Here is an 18,929-nt window from a genome sequence, read left to right on the forward strand (position 1 = left end):
TGGTGTGTGTGTGGGTAGTTTAAGCTCTCTGAAATGAATTTGGACGCTGCAGTACTCTGACGTTGCTCAGATCCCTGGGCAGAGTGAGACGATATCCCATCATCCACTGCTCTCAGGCTTCACAGCGCATCTGCAGCCGTTTGATAAAACCTCCATGTATCTTTCCAGTCTTTTCTGATTCTCTGACATGTCACACAGCAAGACTTGCTTTGACTTCACTCTGACTAGAGCGCTCACGCACATCAACAGAAAGAGCACCAGAGGAAATGGAGAAACATTTTTTTCCCCCGTTGTCTGTCTTCCATTCGTCTGGTGAGTCGCTGAGAAGGTTTGTTGGATGGCCTACAGCTATAGTGACATGACAGTGTGTACATCATATAATATCAGCTCTAAAAAATCTGGTCTGCGGTCAGAATCGGGAAAAACAATGACAATTGACTAGACAAAGTCTATTTTAATTTGGAACGGCCTTGTAATTTTCTGTTGAAGGGCTGTAAAATATTTAGAGGCCATGTTATTATTGTGTGAAATTCTTAAATTTGAATATTGAAATGATAATGTATTTAAATATAATAATTCATATTTTTATGATAGATCTTAATATTTGAAGATTGGAAGTCTTGCCCTAGGACAAGAGTAAAATAATTACATCTACCTTAAAATCATTTGAAATGTATAGCAAAATAAATAATGAAGGCATGATAAAAAATTTCCAAGTCCATTTTAATTTGATAAATGTGTGTATAAAGAGTGTAATTTAAGATGTTCTCTGTAAGAGGTGCTCATGTAGCGTAGTCAGTCTTATAATGAGGCTAAATGCTGACGTATTGGCATCTTAGTGTTTCAAGACTAATGCAGATACATTTTTAATTTCCTGTCTACAATGGCCAACTTCCTGCTTCCTTGATTTTAAGGGCACTTAGGGAGTCTTCCTCATGAAAACACACAGAACACCCCCTACACCCATTCATTTCAACTTTTAAAACCTGAATTTTTTATATACTACTGTTGCCAGTCGTAACACATTTCTTTGCTCACACACACACACACACACACACACACACACACACACACACACACACACACACACACACACACACACACACACACACACACACACACACACACACACACACACACACACACACACATGGACACACATTTGGGTGGACTTGCGGCCAAACCCAACTCATTAATTGATGCATGAATCCCTGCTGGAGAGCTGCTATCTCCTCCTTCTTCTCCAGCACTCTCTCTGTCTTCACTTTTTTTTTTTTTTTTTGTTGGGGTGTGTTCATCAGGGAGGTCGCAGAGGAAGAGATGGAAAATAGGTTTCGGCTGCACTCAAAAAGGACAGATTTGAGGAATGGAAAGGGAGGGTGAAGGCAAGAGTTTTAAGCTTTTAGTGGATTTAGTTCAGGAGTGAGACTGAAAAGGAGAGGACAGTATGTAGCAACGCTTCAGTGCGTTAGCTAGCCCCTCTCTCTCTTTCAGCACTCACACTATCTCAGTTTTTCAATTCAATGTTCTTTATGGCCATGGCTGGCTTCCAGACAGTATTGTCAAGCACTCAGTCAATACAGGAACAGTGTTTGAAGGGAAAACAGAAAACAGTTAGTAAACTATATCATCAACAATGGACGGTGGGTGGAGATCATAGAGTTGAGTAAAAAGAAACGCTGATTTTTTTTTTTTTTTTTAGATTTAATTTTACTAAATTAATAAAAAATTATTTTAGTTAATAATAAATTACAAAATGCATTAATGGTAAATATATAATATAGTAGATATAATATCTACAATAATAGTATAGGGCTATGTATTGGCACCCTTGCTAAATATGATCAAAGAAGGCTGTGAAAATAAATCTGTTGAAAATAAATGTTTTTGATCTTTCATAAAAAAAAAAATAATAATAATAATAATAAAAATCTTACCTTTCATTGAAGTAAATGTGGGGGGGAAATCACATTTTGGAATTAATGTTTTTTTCTAATACACATTGACCACAATTATTGGTACCCCTAGAAAGTCTTGTAAGTAAATTCTGAAGTATATTCCCATTCATATTTACAATTTTAGGACACCAGGGTGAGGGACATGAAAATATCCAGCCATGATGTTTCACAGGAGTATATGAGGTTACACAATGGCTAAATTCCCTTATCATTCATCACAATGGGTAAAACCAAAAAATATAGTTCTGATGTGCAGCAAAAGATTGTTCAGCTTCACAAAATAGAAAGTGGCCATAAGAAAATAGCTAAAGTATTGAAAATTCCCATTTCCACCAAAAGGGCAATAATTAAGAAGTTTCAATCAATAGGAAATGTCACAAATCTGCCTGGAAGAGGACGTGTGTCCATATCGTCCTAAGGCACAGTAAGGAGGAGTGTTTGAGCAGCCAAAGACTCTCCAAGAATCACAGCTGGAGAATTGCAGAAAATACTTTTGGTGCCAGAAATCCTAAAAAAATAACAAATAGCACCAACATCACCACAAGTTGTGCGGGAGGGTTTCAAGAAAAAAACTACTCTCATCCAAAAACAAACTCCAGCATATTCAGTTGTCAGACACTACTAGAACTTCAAATGGGACCAGTTTGCATGGTCAGATGAAAAAAAAAAAAAAAAAAAAAAAGCTTTATGGCAGCAAACCCACAAGCTGGGTTTTGTGCACACGGGGATAAAAAACATACCCCATGTGTATGAGTAAATAAACTGCTGGATCTTAATTGTTATGGGCCTACAGTATTTCTTTGCTGGAGGTCCTGGACCTCTTGTTCAGATAGGTACATGGCATCATGGATTCTATCAAATACTAACAGATAAAAAATCAAAACTTGACAGCCTCTGCTAGAAATCTTATGTCATGGTTGAATCTTCCATCAGGACAATGATACAAAACAAAACACAAAAATGGGTCACTGAGCACAAAATGAAGATTCTGCCATGACCATTCCAGACCCCTGACCTGAACCCTATAGAAAATTGAAGAGGAGAGTGTATCAACATGAGAATTTGAAGGAGAGAATCTGTATGAAGGAATGGTCTCTGATCTCTTGTCAGGTGTTCTCCAAACACATCAGGAATTTTAGGAGAAAACTCAGAGCTGTTATCTTGCCAAAAGGAGGCCAGTGTGGATTAGAGAAAAACATTGATTTCATAATGAGATTCTTCTTTCCATTTTGAATTTTTTTAAAGGTGCCCTAGAATTAAAAATTGAATTTACCTCAGCATAGTTGAATAAAAAGAGTTCAGTACATGGAAATGACATACAGTGAGTCTCAAACTCCATTGTTTCCTCCTTCTCATATAAATCTCATTTGTTTAAAAGACCTCAGAAGAACAGGAGAATCTCAACATAACACCGACTGTTACGTAACAGTTGGGGTGTACGCCCCCAATATTTGCATATGCCAGCCCATGTTCCCAACATTATGAAAGGCATTAGACAAGGGCAGCCAGTTAACGTCTGGATGTGCACAGCTGAATCAACAGACTAGGTAAGCAAGCAAGGAAAACAGCGAAAAATGGCAGATGGAGCAATAATAACTGACATGATTCATGATAACATGATATTTTTAGTGATATTTGTAAACTATCTTTCTAAATGTTTCGTTAGCATGTTGCTAATGTACTGTTAAATGTGGTTAAAGTTACCATTGTTTCTTACTGTGTTCACGGAGACAAGAGCCGTCGCTATTTTCATTTTTTAAACACTTGCAGTCTGTATAATTCATAAACACAACTTCATTCTTTATAAATCTCTCCAACAGTGTGTAATGTTAGCTTTAGCCACAGAGCACCATCAAACTCATTCAGAATCAAATGTAAACATCCAAATAAACACTGTACGCAGGAATTAGACATGCTGCACGACGAACACTTTGTAAAGATCCATTTTGAGGGTTATATTAGCTGTGCGAACTTTGTTTATGCTGTTCAAGGCAAGCGCGAACTCCGTGGGCGGAGAGCATGAGCATTTAAAGGGGCCGCAGCGTGAATCGGCTCATATTTAATGATGCCCCAAAAATGGCAGTTAAAAAAAATAATAAAAAAAAAATCTATGGGGTATTTTGAGCTGAAACTTTACAGTTCAGGGGACACCTTAGACTTATATTACATCTTGTAAAAAAAAAAGTTCAATGGCACCTTTAATAAAAGGTGAAAAGGATTAACAAAGCAGATGTAGTTTTACAGGCTTCTTTGTTCATATTTACCAAGGATGCCAATAATTTTGACCAGGACTGTATATACTGTATATATTTTTAATTCAATTTAATATAAAATGCCAATGAAAAAAATATATCCTGTTTCATGTATGTTACTAAAGGCATTTTTTTTTTTTTTTTTTTTTACAGTGCATGTATATTATACTAAAGCAAATTATTAAAATATTATCTGCAAAAATATTAACTTGATTAATTTGACAGCGTTTTTTCATGATTTCCCACCATTCGTCGGAATGAAATCAAATTGGACAAATGTGTTAACATTATTTTATGTTCATAAGTTTTAATTAATATCCTGAGATAACATAACCTGATAACCCCCCCCCCCCAAAAAAAAAAAAAAAAATATATATATATATATATATATATATATATATATATATATATATATATATATATATATATATATATATATATATATATATATATATATAGAAAACAAATCCTCTCAGATTTTTAACAGTCCTCGAATTTTGCATTTGCAAACCCCTGGTGGTCTTTGAAAACCCCTGGTCTGTTCAATGCTTTACTCATCTAGCACAATTATGTCTTGAATTATCTTCATTTGGGGATTTTTCTTAGCTAATATGAACATATGCCAATAATTGTCATTTTCCATTTTATTAATTTTTTTAATCCATTGAGCCCTATATCTAATATAAAAAATCACTCAGGCATACAGAAACATCTAAAAAACTATTCAAACTAGCTATCAAAGTAAATTATTTTCCCCTCTGCTCTAGAGGATGTATATTATTGGAATATAAATGTACTGCAGTGCTTGCATAAGACTCTCCCCTGGAGGCAATTGTTTATTTTAAAGTCATTTAAAAAAAACGTGGTATAAGCCTGAAAAGTTTCTCAAAGTATTTCTCATTGTGGATCAGTCTCAGCTTTAACAGTCTTGAACTGACTCTTTTAGAACTCGCGATCTATCCACTCTCTTTCTTTCGTACACAGTGTTTAGTATACACATTTCCTCCTCTCCTGTCTTATTGGTTTGGAAGGACATGAGGGTGAGTAAATAATGATAGAATTTTAATTTTTGGGTGAACTATCCCTTCAAGTTATATTGGGGAACAAATTAGCTTTTGATATTGTTTTTCTCTTGCCTTTATTTGCATACAAGACTTTGTGATAGTTTAAAGACCCCCCTGTGGTGAAAATCAAGTTTTTAATGTTGTTTATATGTCTATGTGGTGTTTTTTAATATGCTTTAAGACAAATCATGTGCAAATTCATAAGTCAACATCATTGCTGAGTATTTTATGTTTAAAACTGCAGGGAAAAAAAGACTTGTCCTGGACCTGCTGTTTAAAATCACTGGTGTTTGTAACGTCACAGACTACTTTGTAACCAATCAAGACAACGTGCCAGTGGGCTTTAGCATATCATTAACTATGACTGATCTGAAGTAGGAGAGTCTCGAGAGAAGCCAGGTTATCTCAGTATATTTTCTGTTGATATGAAAAATTGTGTAGATTTAGCAATATAGTGAGTCTATGATGTATATTATGATGTTATGATAAACTATATGCCTTTCTCCACTGACGTTCTGAGTTGTCTTTAACAACTGTTTGTAAGGATACTGATTGTTAGAAGGCAGCTGTCTGATTCTGACATGTCAAACGGGAACATTGTTTGTGTAACATTAGCAACACATTATTAGCTGTTTGATAACATAGCCAAGCAAAAGGCTAATCATATTAATTACTGTGTCCGACAGAACCGTCTCAAGGACTGTGCCAAGTGTGCGAGCACATGAGGCCTCGCGCCTAAGTGACAGCTGACTTGATGTAAAGTCAATAAAGTTCATGTTTTTGTCCTTCAAAATATTTTAATACTATAAAACATAGCTAAACAATATTGCTCTGAGCATGTGCGTGTGACTGTGATTCATGTGCATATGTCAGTCAGAGTGTCCTCGCATGCCAAGTTCTGAGAAAGCTTTATTCAGTCCATTATAAATTCTGATTTTGGCAGGTTCTGGAATGGGTAAAACCATAGATATTACCTGATAAGTTCAAGTAAATATGCTGGAAATCCATCCGTGCTCATTCAAGGATATGCATTTATTGCATGTACGGAGAAGGCACGGGCCTGCAGGATTTCATCAGACGGTCCTCACAAAGGGGTTTTTATTTAAAGGGTTAGTTCACCCAAAAATTAAAAAATAGTTCTACCTTAATATTATAAAGCGGCGAGAATATTTTTGTACGCTGAAATACAAAATAGTGGCTTTTCAACAATATAGTGATGGGCCGATTTCAAAACACTGCTTCGGAGCTTTACGAATTGAATCAGTGACTCGGATCTGCTATCAAACGGCTAAACTACTGAAATCACGTGACTTTGGTGCTCCGAATCACTGATTCAATTCGTAAAGCTCTGAAGCAGTGTTTTGAAATCGGCCCATAACTATATTGTTGAAAAGTCGTTATTTTATTTTTTTGGTGCACAAAAATATTTTCGTCACTTTATAATATTAAGGTAGAACTACTGAACTCACATGAACTGTTTTAAATGTTTTTAGTACCTTTATGGATCTTGAGAGAGGAAAATGTCATTGCTGTGAATGGAGGCCTCACTGAGCCATCGGAGTTAATCAAAAATATCTTAATTTGTGTTCCGAAGATGAGTGAAGGCCTTATAGGTGTGGAACGACATGAGGGTGAGTAATAAATGACATTATTTTCATTTTTGGGTGAACTAACCCTTTAACGTTATGAAGTTGAATAAGCATATATAGCTTAACTGTTACGCACCTTTCGGACCATCACTGAGAGTAGCGGTACCACAGAACGAATGTAGCTCTATCTCTAGACGTTTTAAATGTTTTTAAATCTGAAAACTCCAAATAGCAACAAATTTGTCAGACATCCATTTAGTGCATGTTCACAGAGGAAAACTGCTGAAAACAGCATAGCTTGATCTCTCGATACTGTCTGTTTTACTGAGAAATCGCTTCAGGTGATTCAGTGAGAGAGCAGTCCAGACGAATGCGAGTGGATTCAGACCGTTTTGCAAAGACGTTTTACCTATTCATAATTTAGAACACAATTTAAGCGTCAAAAATATGTGAGCAGTTCAGTTACACAGCTGTTAAACTGAATATATGAAGCGAAGCAAGGTTTTTTTCTTAAATATCCACAACACAAACAATGAATTGCTCATCACTATGCAACAGTAGACCCTCTGAGCTGGCGTGAGTGAATGGAGGCGGGGCTAATTTGCATATTAATTGATCAATGTATATTAAATGAGGCAAGGCTGCACTGTAAAAAAAAATCCCAGTAAAATTTACGGTAAAAAACCAGCACCTGTGGTTGCCAGAACTTTACCGCAAAAAATACAGTAGCAACGTAAAAAAAAAAAATCTGTTAAATTTACGGTAAAATAACATATTTCATTAACTGATATAATGTTAATTTACCAACCTAATGAAGTACTAATATCTGTTTTGTACCTTTATAATACACTGACAGTCACCAAACACAGTGGTGATAAGAGTCACATGATGAATCAAAGTTCGTCACAAGCTGAGAAGGAGAACACTAACATATAGAAGGTGCACAGTGTCATTCACACACACACTAAACACCATCATGGTAACATGCATGAAATTTTAAAAATGCAATAAACATTAATTTAACAACATTAGATGTAACATAAAACCCTAATGTACATAACTGATTAGAAAAAAAGAAAAAAACTAAGAAGAAAGAGTTATTTCAACGAAAATATATCAAATGTGAAGTGTCACGCAGGGAATTGTGGGAATAAATTTTACAATTAATTGTTATTTTTCACTTCCAAAAACTGTGAATTTAATGGTATGTTACCGTAAAATTACATTAAATGTACCGTTAGATCTATTACAGTTATTCACCGTATATAGTATGGAAACTTTCTGTAAACCAATTGACAGTTTTTCACCGCAGCATTTTTTCAGTCTTTTACTGTTAAAATCACGGTCATTCTTTTACAGTGTGTAGAGTTAGATTCAAGCTATTTTAAGGCATGAACATTTTTTCACTGGAATTTTTTTTAAATATGTAATTTTGGTGATCAAAGATGAGTTTTAAGGTAAAATAAATGACCACAGGGGGACTTTAAAAGAAAAGTTAGTCAAATTAGGTTACTTCATTTTCATTTTAGGTATTTTTTTTATGTAAGTAATTAGTCATTTGTACTGGAATGCATTTTTAAAATAGCCCTCCCAAGTCTATTCTCTTTCCACTTCTGTTGAACACATCCTCTCTCTCTCTCTGCCTCTCAAACTCACTCTCTATCTTTCTCTGCAGCTTCACTTGTGTTTTTGCAGTTAACTTCCAATGGACCTAACAGTTATCAAAAACGCTCTGAAGTAAAGGCCTCCCAAATCCATAATGTGCTCTAAGCCAAAAGGGGTCATAAAACATTGATTTGGCCACATTTTTCAGAAGAAGGTGTCAAGCGTTGCTTTTTCTCCAACTGCACAGACAGCTTACCATACAAAACTGCTCCAGGGGCCATTGCCGGGAAAGAAAGAGAGGGAGCGAGAGAGAAAGAGGGATGAGAACTGACTGAGCGCATCAGAAAGATTCCATTAGAGGATCATCTGTGATCAAAGACATCTCGCCAACAGATACTTAGTCACGATTGGATTCATTAAAACAGGGCAGACCAGTTAATCAATGCGGATCAGGAGGAGTCCTCATTTATCTGAGGATAGAGCGTATGAAATGAGAAAGGCATTAAATTACAATTTGAACTCAAAGTGTCCAATTTACTAACGCATTTGGATGTATTATAAAGATCACATCATGTTACTCCTCACTGATAATTATGTCATTAAAGAAATTACATTTCTGACAGTAAGTAATAGTATAAATCACATTTCATTGGTTAAATATCTATCTATCTATCTATCTATCTATCTATCTATCTATCTATCTATCTATCTATCTATCTATCTATCTATCTATCTATCTATCTATCTATCTATCTATCTATCTATCTATCTATCTATCTATCTATCTATCTATCTATCTATCTATCTATCTATCTATCTATCTATCTATCTATCTATCTATCTATCTATCTATCTATCTAAATCTCAGCTCCAATCTGAGGGATGAATCAAAATTACTTTTGTGAAAATCAACAGTTTGCCACAGGTTTTGACGTCAAAGGCATAGTTCACCCAAAAATGAAAATTCTGTCATCATTTACTCATCCTTATGTTGTTCCAAACCTGAGTTTCAGTTGACGGTAGCCATTGACTTTTCCTACTATGGAAGTGGCTACCTTCAACTGTCTAGTTATAAACATTCTTCAAAATATATTTACTTGTGTTCAGCAGATAAAAGAAATTTATACAGGTTTGGAACAACTGAGTAAATGATGATAGATTTTTTTTATTTTTGAGTGAACTATCCCTTTAAGTTGTATTCAGCTCTGAATAGTCCTAAATAGTAGTATTATATTGTGTTATTTATAGGTTTGCAAATTTTAAGACATACATATAAGAAAGCATAATCATTTTCCCACAGTGTCTTATAATGATTATGTCCAGGGATAAATGCTTTTCTACTGTATATCACACACATTGTTACAAAACTCTGTAAATGTATTCAGTATTAAAGGTGCCATCGAATGGAAAATTGAATTTACCTTGGCAAAGTTGAATAACAAGAGTTCAGTACATGGAAATGACATATAGTGAGTCTCAAACTCCATTGTTTCCTCCTTCTTATGTAAATCTCATTTGTTTAAAAGACCTCCGAAGAACAGGCGAATCTCAACATAACACCGACTGTTACGTAACAGTCAGGAACATTAATATGTACGCCCCCAATATTTGCATATGCCAGCTCATGTTCAAGGCATTAGACAAGGGCAGCCAGTATTAACGTCTGGATCTGTGCACAGCTGAATCATCAGACTAGGTAAACAAGCAAGAACAATAGCGAAAAATGGCAGATGGAGCGATAATAACTGACATGATCCATGATATCATGATATTTTTAGTGATATTTGTAAATCGTCTTTCTAAATGTTTCGTTAGCATGTTGCTAATGTACTGTTAAATGTGGTTAAAGTTACAGTCGTTTATTACTGTATTCACGGAGACAAGAGCGATTGCTATTTCTGTATAATGCATAAACACAACTTCATTCTTTATAAATCTCTCCAACAGTGTGTAATGTTAGCTTTAGCCACGGAGCACTATCAAACTCGTTCAGAATCAAATGTAAACATCCAAATAAATACAATACTCACATGATCTGATGTATGCATGCAGCATGCATGACGAACACTTCGTAAAGGTCCATTTTGAGGGTTATATTAGCTGTGTGAACTTTGTTTATGCTGTTTAAGGCAAGCGTGAGCTCCGGGGGCAGCGAGCGTGAGGAGTTAAAAGGGCCGCAGCCTGAATCAGTGCATAGTTAATGATGCCCCAAAATAGGCAGTTAAAAAAATTAATTTAAAAAAATCTATGGGGTATTTTGAGCTGAAACTTCTCAGACACATTCAGAGGACACATTAGACTTATATTACATCTTGTAAAAAAAAACGTTCGATGGCACCTTTAACAGTTTTCAATAGGTAATAATAACCTGGTATTGTCAGCTAGAAACATTTACCTACTGTAAATGTAAATGTAGGTTCTATACACAAGCGCTAAAATATTTGTTGTTGTTGGACCACAAGAGCATGTTAAATAAGCTAAACAAGCATTGGATGATTTAGTCAGTTTGATTTAGCAAAAAGAATTTAGGTTTAGCTGGCCGTACAATGTTTATGTGCTTTCTTGTTCCTTACAGAGTGTTTAATATTAATGAGTGAATCAGAGTTATATCTCTGGTCACATCTGAACAATTTTCATGTTGCATTACTCACAGAATTTCAACATATATCCCTAAATAACCCTCTAGTACAGAGCTGAGCCCTACAGCAAGAGAAGTGTTTGTAGATTACTTCTAATGCTGTTAAAAGCAATAACTGTTGGGTGAAAGCAGGACAGCACATTTTCTCATAAATGAGGAGAGTAAAAATGTTACTGTGCAAAGAAGAGAAGCTCAAAGAAGCAAATGAAGAGGCTGGACCAGACCACCGCCCAGCTGTGCGCTGCTGTTTGGGTTGCCAGATTGAGTGTCTACAGTGCCAGTTTGGGTTGCCAGATTGGGCAGGTGGTGGTGAGAATCCTTTTTTCATGGGTGGATTATGCCCTTGTGTGCCCCCCTATGTATCTGTCTGGAACAGGATACGACAGCACATGAGCGCATGGATAGAACAGCCTCACACAGATATACTCCATTATACTGCTGAAAATCAATTATCATTTAGCAGACGGAAAACTGCTAGTAATGTAATGTTTTTAAGACAGGACTCTTTGCATGCAGTTTTTTCATTCAACCTATAATTCTGATTGGGTACATGAACTGAAACTAGGCCTCAGTCATATAACAAAAGAAGAAGAATTTTGTGCGTATTGTTCATAAATTCATTCTCATGTAGAAAGGTTTTTACATACAAATGAGAATGAGGCCTAGGGATGTTTCACTAAAAAGAACTGGCTCATATAAGAGTTATTTGTTCAGGAATTAGACTGCACCGGGTTGCATTGTATGTTCTGGATTTACTAAATAGAACCAGAATTTACATTCATATTTTTTCATATATAAATCTGGGGTGGCAGATGGGGTGGCAATGCTTTTTCTTAGGGTGGCAGTTGCCATGCCGGTAGATCAGCCCCTTTCGCACTGTCTGTGTCATACTAAGTAAGTAGTACAGGAAATTCTGTCAAAGTATTTTCATTATGGTGTTCTGTTCTCATCAGTGAAGAAATTCACATGAGAGAGCCGTTAATGGAACCGACCATAATTGGAACTGGCTCTGAATAACAAAAGGGTTTGCAACCCTATTGAGGTCCATTGTACTTTGGATTCGTGACTGGTGGTTTTTGGTTAGTGATTTGAGTACTTGTTGTGTAGCCGGCGAAACAGAGGGTAAGCCAGATATATTTCTGAATGTTGCATCATCATATCAGCCAGAGGATATTGCACAAAATGACACTTTGCGTTTCAGGAGGGCAACTGTCTTATTATTCACCATCTTATTTAAATAAAATAAGAGATTCTGTGTCACAGGTGAAGTTCACAGCCTTCTACAGGATCAGGGTGCTGATGTGATAAACTAGCTCATTATGAACTTTGTGATATTTTAAAAGATGGGACCCATCCATTGATTACTACAGATATTCTGGCACCTTCCCAAAATATGTCGCTGCTTCCAATGAGGCATCCCTCCCTGCTCTATTGTATTGCCATATGTCATTATATAACACAGTAAAGCAGGAAAAGAAGTATTTTTAAAATGCTGTGATACTTTGTGTCTCAGTTTCCACACCGTTTAAAATTGGTTCATTGTGAAGCTCAATGTGTCTGTCATAATACCTTTCTTTTTAAGGTGTGAAAAAAGGTGTTAACTTTTGATTTCGCTGGTTTGTATGTGTAAATGTGTGACTTTGATTTTAGTTTGTGTTATTTGAAATGGAATTGTTAGCTAAAATTCAGAATTTACTCACTTTCAGCTCATGAGTTGTCGTTTGATTCAAATTCACCACATTCCACAGAATATTAAATTGGAATGACAAGAGAAAAAATGTTGTTTATTGTAATTCAAAAATATTCAGCAAATGTTATCAGTTCAACAAATGGACTTGAACAGATGGCATTTTGCAAGAATGCTTCATTTGTTGGCCCCTCTGGGCTAAATTTGACCATTTTGGAAAGTGTAGTAGTCTTCAATCATCATTAATATACCCCATATGATGTGTGTTTGATAACATGTTTATTAGTCATGAAATGTATTAATTAAAATTACATTTACAGAAATATGTGAATGTTTTCAAATTTAATTCCACAGCAATTCTGCTTTCTTAGAGTGACAAAATTTGCATTTTCATATAAATTCAGGAATCGGAAAGCAATCTTAAAGGTGCCCTAGAATTAAAAATTGAATTTATCTTTGCATAGTTAAATAACGAGAGTTCAGTACATGGAAATGACATACAGTGAGTCTCAAACTCCATTGTTTCCTCCTTCTTATATAAATCTCATTTGTTAAAAAGACCTCCGAAGAACAGGAGAATCTCAACATAACACCAACTGTTACGTAACAGTCGGGATCATTAATATGTACGCCCCCAATATTTGCATATGCCAGCTCATGTTCAAGCATTAGACAAGGGCAGGACGTCTGGATCTGTGCACAGCTGAATCTTCAGACTAGGTAAGCAAGCAAGGACAACAGTGAAAAATGGCAGATGGAGCAATAATAACTGACATGATCCATGACATGATATTTTTAATGATATTTGTAAATTGTCTTTCTAAATGTTTCGTTAGCATGTTGCTAATGTACTGTTAAATGTGGTTAAAGTTACCATCGTTTCTTACTGTATTCTTACTGTCGTTATTTTCATTTTTAAACACAACTTCATTTTTTATAAATCTCTCCAACAGTGTGTAATGTTAGCTTTAGCCACGGAGCACTATCAAACTCATTCAGAATCAAATGTAAACATCCAAATAAATACCATACTTAAGCGATTAGACATGTTGCATGACGAACACTTTGTAAAGATCCATTTTGAGGGGTTATATTAGCTGTGTAAACTGTGTTTATGCTGTTTAAGGCAAGAGCGAGCTCCGTGGGCAGGGAGCGTGAGCATTTAAAGGGGCCGCAGCCTAAATCGGCTCATATTTAATGATGCCCCAAAATAGGCAGTTAAAAAAATTATTTTGGGGTATTTTGAGCTGAAACTGCACAGACACATTCAGGGGACACCGAAAACTTATATTACATCTTTTTAAAAAAAAGACGTTCTACGGCATCTTTAAAATGGTCCATTATGCTTTTACAAATGTTACCTTTGATGAAGTGTATAATATAGCTGTTTGTGATTGTAAAATGTCTGCACAATTTTAAACATCAAATTGCATGACATTGTCTTCTATAAGAAGGAATTGATTCTTAACTACCGAAACGAGTCATCAGTAATTCCAGTCTCACTTTCTGTTACATAGCTATGTGACAAATGCTACTGAGTGCTAAGGAAGCCTCCTGAGCTGAAATTCAGATATGGTAATAGGCATTTTGTTTCTGACACATGCTGTAAGCGGTAGACCAATCACAACAGACTGGCTCGTTTGACCAATCAGAGCAGAGTAGGTTTACGGAAAGGAAGGGTTTAGAGAGATTGAATCTTCGAACAAAACGTTTACAGACTCTGACTCTTTGAGAAATTAGGTGATGTGTAATGTATATTATGAGAAAATTAAAGCGTTTTTGACTTTGGATGCATGTAAACCTGTTGTAAGAGACCTCCAAAACAAAATCAGGGACCTTTTGGGGCACTTTCAAATGCAGTCTTATTCAATTTTTTAATGGTTTGTGTTATATCTCGTGATTATACTGTATTGTTTCAGGTGTAATGCTTTTGAGTGGGAGTTATTAGTTTTGGATTGTGATGGCTAGGTTTGGTTTAGTGTGGTGTTGGTTGTTGGTTTGATGTGTTTGTTTCAGACAGGCTAGCGAGAGCAGCACATCTATAATCCTGTCACCACACACCATGAAGAACATCTGCTGAATACTAAAGTACCATCAACTGGCTTCAGGACAAGTCTTCTGCCATCCTCTCCTGTTACCCTGCTTAAGGACACCTATTACACACATACACACACACACACACACACACACACACACACACACACACACACACACACACACACACACACACACACACACACACACACACACACACACACACACACACACACACACACACACACACACACACACACACACACACACACACAGAGAGAGAGAGAGAGACACACATATGCAACTGTGTGTGAATGGTCTTGCATTCCAATAATTTTTAGAATCCAATAATTCTTAAATCTAATGGTTGGAGATCAGAAAGCTCTGGGTTTTTGTTATTCTTTTCTTTAAGATGACTTGAAGGGAATTGAGTTTGTGGTTCCATTGTCAGAATCTTTCCCTTTGGGTTCAGAGCTCTGAAAATGATGAACTCTCTGTTTGATTTAATGTGAGAAGGTCGCTGAAGCATCTAATAACACTATTAAGAGTGGAAATAAGGGGCGCTGCTCTGTGATTTGCTCCATAATTCACCACGTTTAGCTGGCAAGGAAACCATGGCGTTTATGTGAATATGAGAATTCCGAAACACCGTTTTGAGAGCGGTTTGGTTTAGTTCTGTAAGATTGAGGCTGACATGTGGGTTAAACATATGATCAGGAAAAGCATGCCGCCTGATGAAATGGAGATAGGTTTGTGCCCTCAGCTGTGTGAGATCTGTCAGATGTAGCTTGAGCAATGTCCTTGAAAAACAATCAAAAGTTCTTTTTCCCCATGTGGCTGTTACAGGCTTCACTTCCAGCTGATGTTTTGTGTTTTAGAGCTGTTTCTTCAAGGACAATGTTCTTGATGTTCTGAGGCAATATACCTTGCAACATGGAGCACTAAAGTGATACTGTCTAATTAAAGCGCTTTACAACTAATGGGGTAAAGATGTGTCACAAACTGAACACACAAAGGAACACAACTGTCTAATAGCATCGTCTTTCTCTCTCATGTGCTGCTTTTCAAGGCTTACTGCCAGACTTTTGAGGAAAACGGTGGACAGTTTGTGGTGATTAATTGGCTTTTGCTTTTCAACTCAATTCAGTTCAGTTTAGTTAGATTAAGTTTAGGGGCTTTCGTACTGAATAGTTCTAGGAACTCAGTTATAAGAATTAGCCACTAGGATAGTTCCCCGGGAACTAATAAGCGCAAAAAGTGGGGCTAAGAGACAAAATCTCCTATGACAACTTTCAGTATTGCATATCATCAAGGCGGAAAAAAGAACACAACCCTGCAGACAACAGATAAATGCCGTTATTGCTGTTTTCCATGTTTGTTAAGTAAATATGTTTGACACGCGTTTGATCAATCAGTGTACATTTATGTGAATGATAGTGCTGGTTTAGACCCTACTCTGAAGTAGGAGCTAATTTAATTCCTCCAAAAGGAGTTTCTAGAACTAAAATTGTTCCTAGTTCCTTCAGCCAATAGTTCTAGGAACTATGAAAAGGTTCTTTTGCGAAAGCCTCTTTTAGTTCCGTTTAGTTCAATTTAGTTCATTCAGTTCAATTCTGCACAGTTCAGTTCAGTTAGATTCAGTTTAGTGGCTAGTTGCATAAATTGCTTAGACTGGTCTTAAAGGTTCATTTTTTATTCAAGACTTGTCCTAACTTTTTAAAGTCAGTTACATAAAAACCCGCCAGATTTAAATAGTCATTAACAGCTACGGCAGTATCCTTTACTCATGCAACTTTTTTTAATCAACTTGCTATAAATGACCGTCGCACGCAACTTGAAAAAAGAAATCATGGTTAGTACACGAAGTGACTCGTTGGTAGCTGAGGAGCGGATTCACGGCAGTGGAAAAACATCACCGGAAGTAAGCGAGCCGTGCCAAACTGAGCCAAGCCGAGCCGAGTCGTTCCACGCAGTCGAAAAGTGCCAATAGTGGCTAAGTTTCTGCAGATGGCCCCAGTTCAGTTTAGTTCAGTTCAGTTAGATTAATTTCAGTTCCATTTAAATCAATTCAGTTGATTCATTTAAGTCCTGTTAAAATCATTTCAGATTCAATTTAGTTCCGTTTAGTTCAGTCAGTGCAGTTTACTGGAAACAATAATACTGTAAAATGCAAAACATCAATATTGCTAAGAATGCGAAGAAGCTAAGAAAGCAAATAACAGAGTAATACATTTTTAAACTTAAAGAGATTGTTCAATCACAAATTAAATGTCTTTTTTTTTTTTTTTTTTTTTACTGTTTCTCAAAAAGGTCCAAATCTGTATTAATTTCTTTCTTCTATGCAACACTACAAAAGGTGATATTTTTAATAATAACTTTGTTATGGGACAGAGACTTGCGAGCTTCAGAAAGGACGGCAAATTAGTCTGATTACTGTTGCAGCCGAATCATCCCAGTTGACCGGATTCAAATTCACTTTGTCCCAATGAATCATTCAGACCGGTTTTGTGAATCGGATCAACTGATCAACTTTAAAAAAATAGCCAACTCAAAGTAGTTTTGTTCACTTTGTGTATGATGTCAATATATTTTTCCATAAAATTGACAAATCACCCTTTCTGTTTTTCCTGTTTCCATTGTGTTGGTTTGAGTTATTAATGAATTTCTTAGAAAATAATCTTAGAAAGAGGATGCAAACAAGAAAGAAAACATTGTGCTTCCTTCTCTGGCTCCCATTTGGTGTGTTGTTTACACTAAGGTGTGATTTTTTTGAATGTTACGAGAGGCTCTGTGTCTTGAATTGCTGTTATGGCAGCTTCTGTTGTTTTTGCGTTTCTGCACGATGTTTGAGATTAGATTATGCTGAAGCATCAGCCAAACATCCCAACAGTGGAGGAGCTGAGAGGCTGCAGAGAAGCTTTCAGATCACAGAATCAGAAACTCAGAAATGGATAAGCAGCTCAAAAATGAAAACAGAGGCTGGTGTGGAATCCTTCCCCAAGTGTCTCTGCACGACTGTATGTTTATTTCAGCCTTTTCTCTCGTAGATTTACCACGTAAAGCTCTTGATTCTACTGCACAAACACAGGAAATGCAAAAATGTGAAGATATTTTCAGAAGTTTGAATAGAAGCTTTGCAGCTGCCTGCTTCATCTTTCTTCTAGTTTATAGATGGTTTGTCTTATTCATTTCAGGATTGCTGTTATTTAGTGGCATGTAAGTGTGTGTGCGCGCTGAGTAAAATGAAATGCTTAGTATGCACTCTCCCTTTTTCTTTCTCTAATTCATGTTTCATATATTATACATATATATTAATCTGTTAACTGTTTGTGATTATATATATGTGTGTGTGTGTGTGTGTGTGTGTGTGTCACAGTTAACAGATTGATTTTAATGTTTTGTGAGTCACTTCACCCTGGCACATAGATAATGTTTGCAAACATCCTGTGTGTGTGAGAGAGAGAGAAGAGAAGGACTGAAGTAATATGTTGAAAATGAATGACCAGATGGTCTTTCTGCAGAAAGTGTGGACAGATGTATAGAGAGGAAGATGGAGAAGAAACACTATGGAAATGAAACACTTTTCCACTTGACTTCCTGCTGTTTGACTGTGGTTCACAGCAATCAATAAACAAGCGCTGAAAACGAAATAATAGCACAACAGGCGCTAATGTTTTGCCGCTGCTGGCGGGATCAACAAGGCATAAGCAAACACATTTTAGACAAAACTTGTTAATTGTGCAAGTGACAACATGATAGAGCTCTACAGACATTTTGAATTGAATTGCCTTGTAAATTCACATATGTACAGTAACAGTGTTTAGGGCTGAGCGGTACTGTGTATTGGATTTTTTTTTTTGAAGATAGACATTATCTACAATTATTTTTGTTGGTAATATAAAATTAAGTAAACTTAATTTAAAATCACAGCAATTTTAAGGTGAAATAGTTTGCCACTAAGTTTGTAATCCTTCCTTATGAGTATATGAGAACATTTAGACCGTCTTTGGTTTAAATGTATGTAGTAAAACTGATGTGGACTTGTTATCAAACTATGATTCAATCAATGTTTCATTTGCATCAGCACTCAGAATGTCCTTGT

The 18,929-nt window shown here is 36.1% G+C and overlaps 1 protein-coding gene across 2 annotated transcripts in view; it reads left to right on the top strand.

Moving 5' to 3' along the window:
* Nucleotides 1–18,929, top strand: part of tafa3b (TAFA chemokine like family member 3b) — a 97,725-nt gene that overhangs the window by 10,103 nt on the left and 68,693 nt on the right. Inside the window, exon 2 of one of the 2 annotated variants that reach the window (XM_067393769.1) lies at nt 6,869–6,905. The exons of the other annotated variant lie outside the window; for it this stretch is intronic. The gene's annotated coding sequence lies outside the window, so the exon portion shown is untranslated. The remainder of the gene's footprint in view (nt 1–6,868; nt 6,906–18,929) is intronic. 2 annotated transcript variants of the gene reach the window in all.

The sequence above is a fragment of the Chanodichthys erythropterus genome, chromosome 9 (genome assembly GCF_024489055.1).
Source record: "Chanodichthys erythropterus isolate Z2021 chromosome 9, ASM2448905v1, whole genome shotgun sequence".
Taxonomy (NCBI): Eukaryota; Metazoa; Chordata; class Actinopteri; order Cypriniformes; family Xenocyprididae; genus Chanodichthys; species Chanodichthys erythropterus.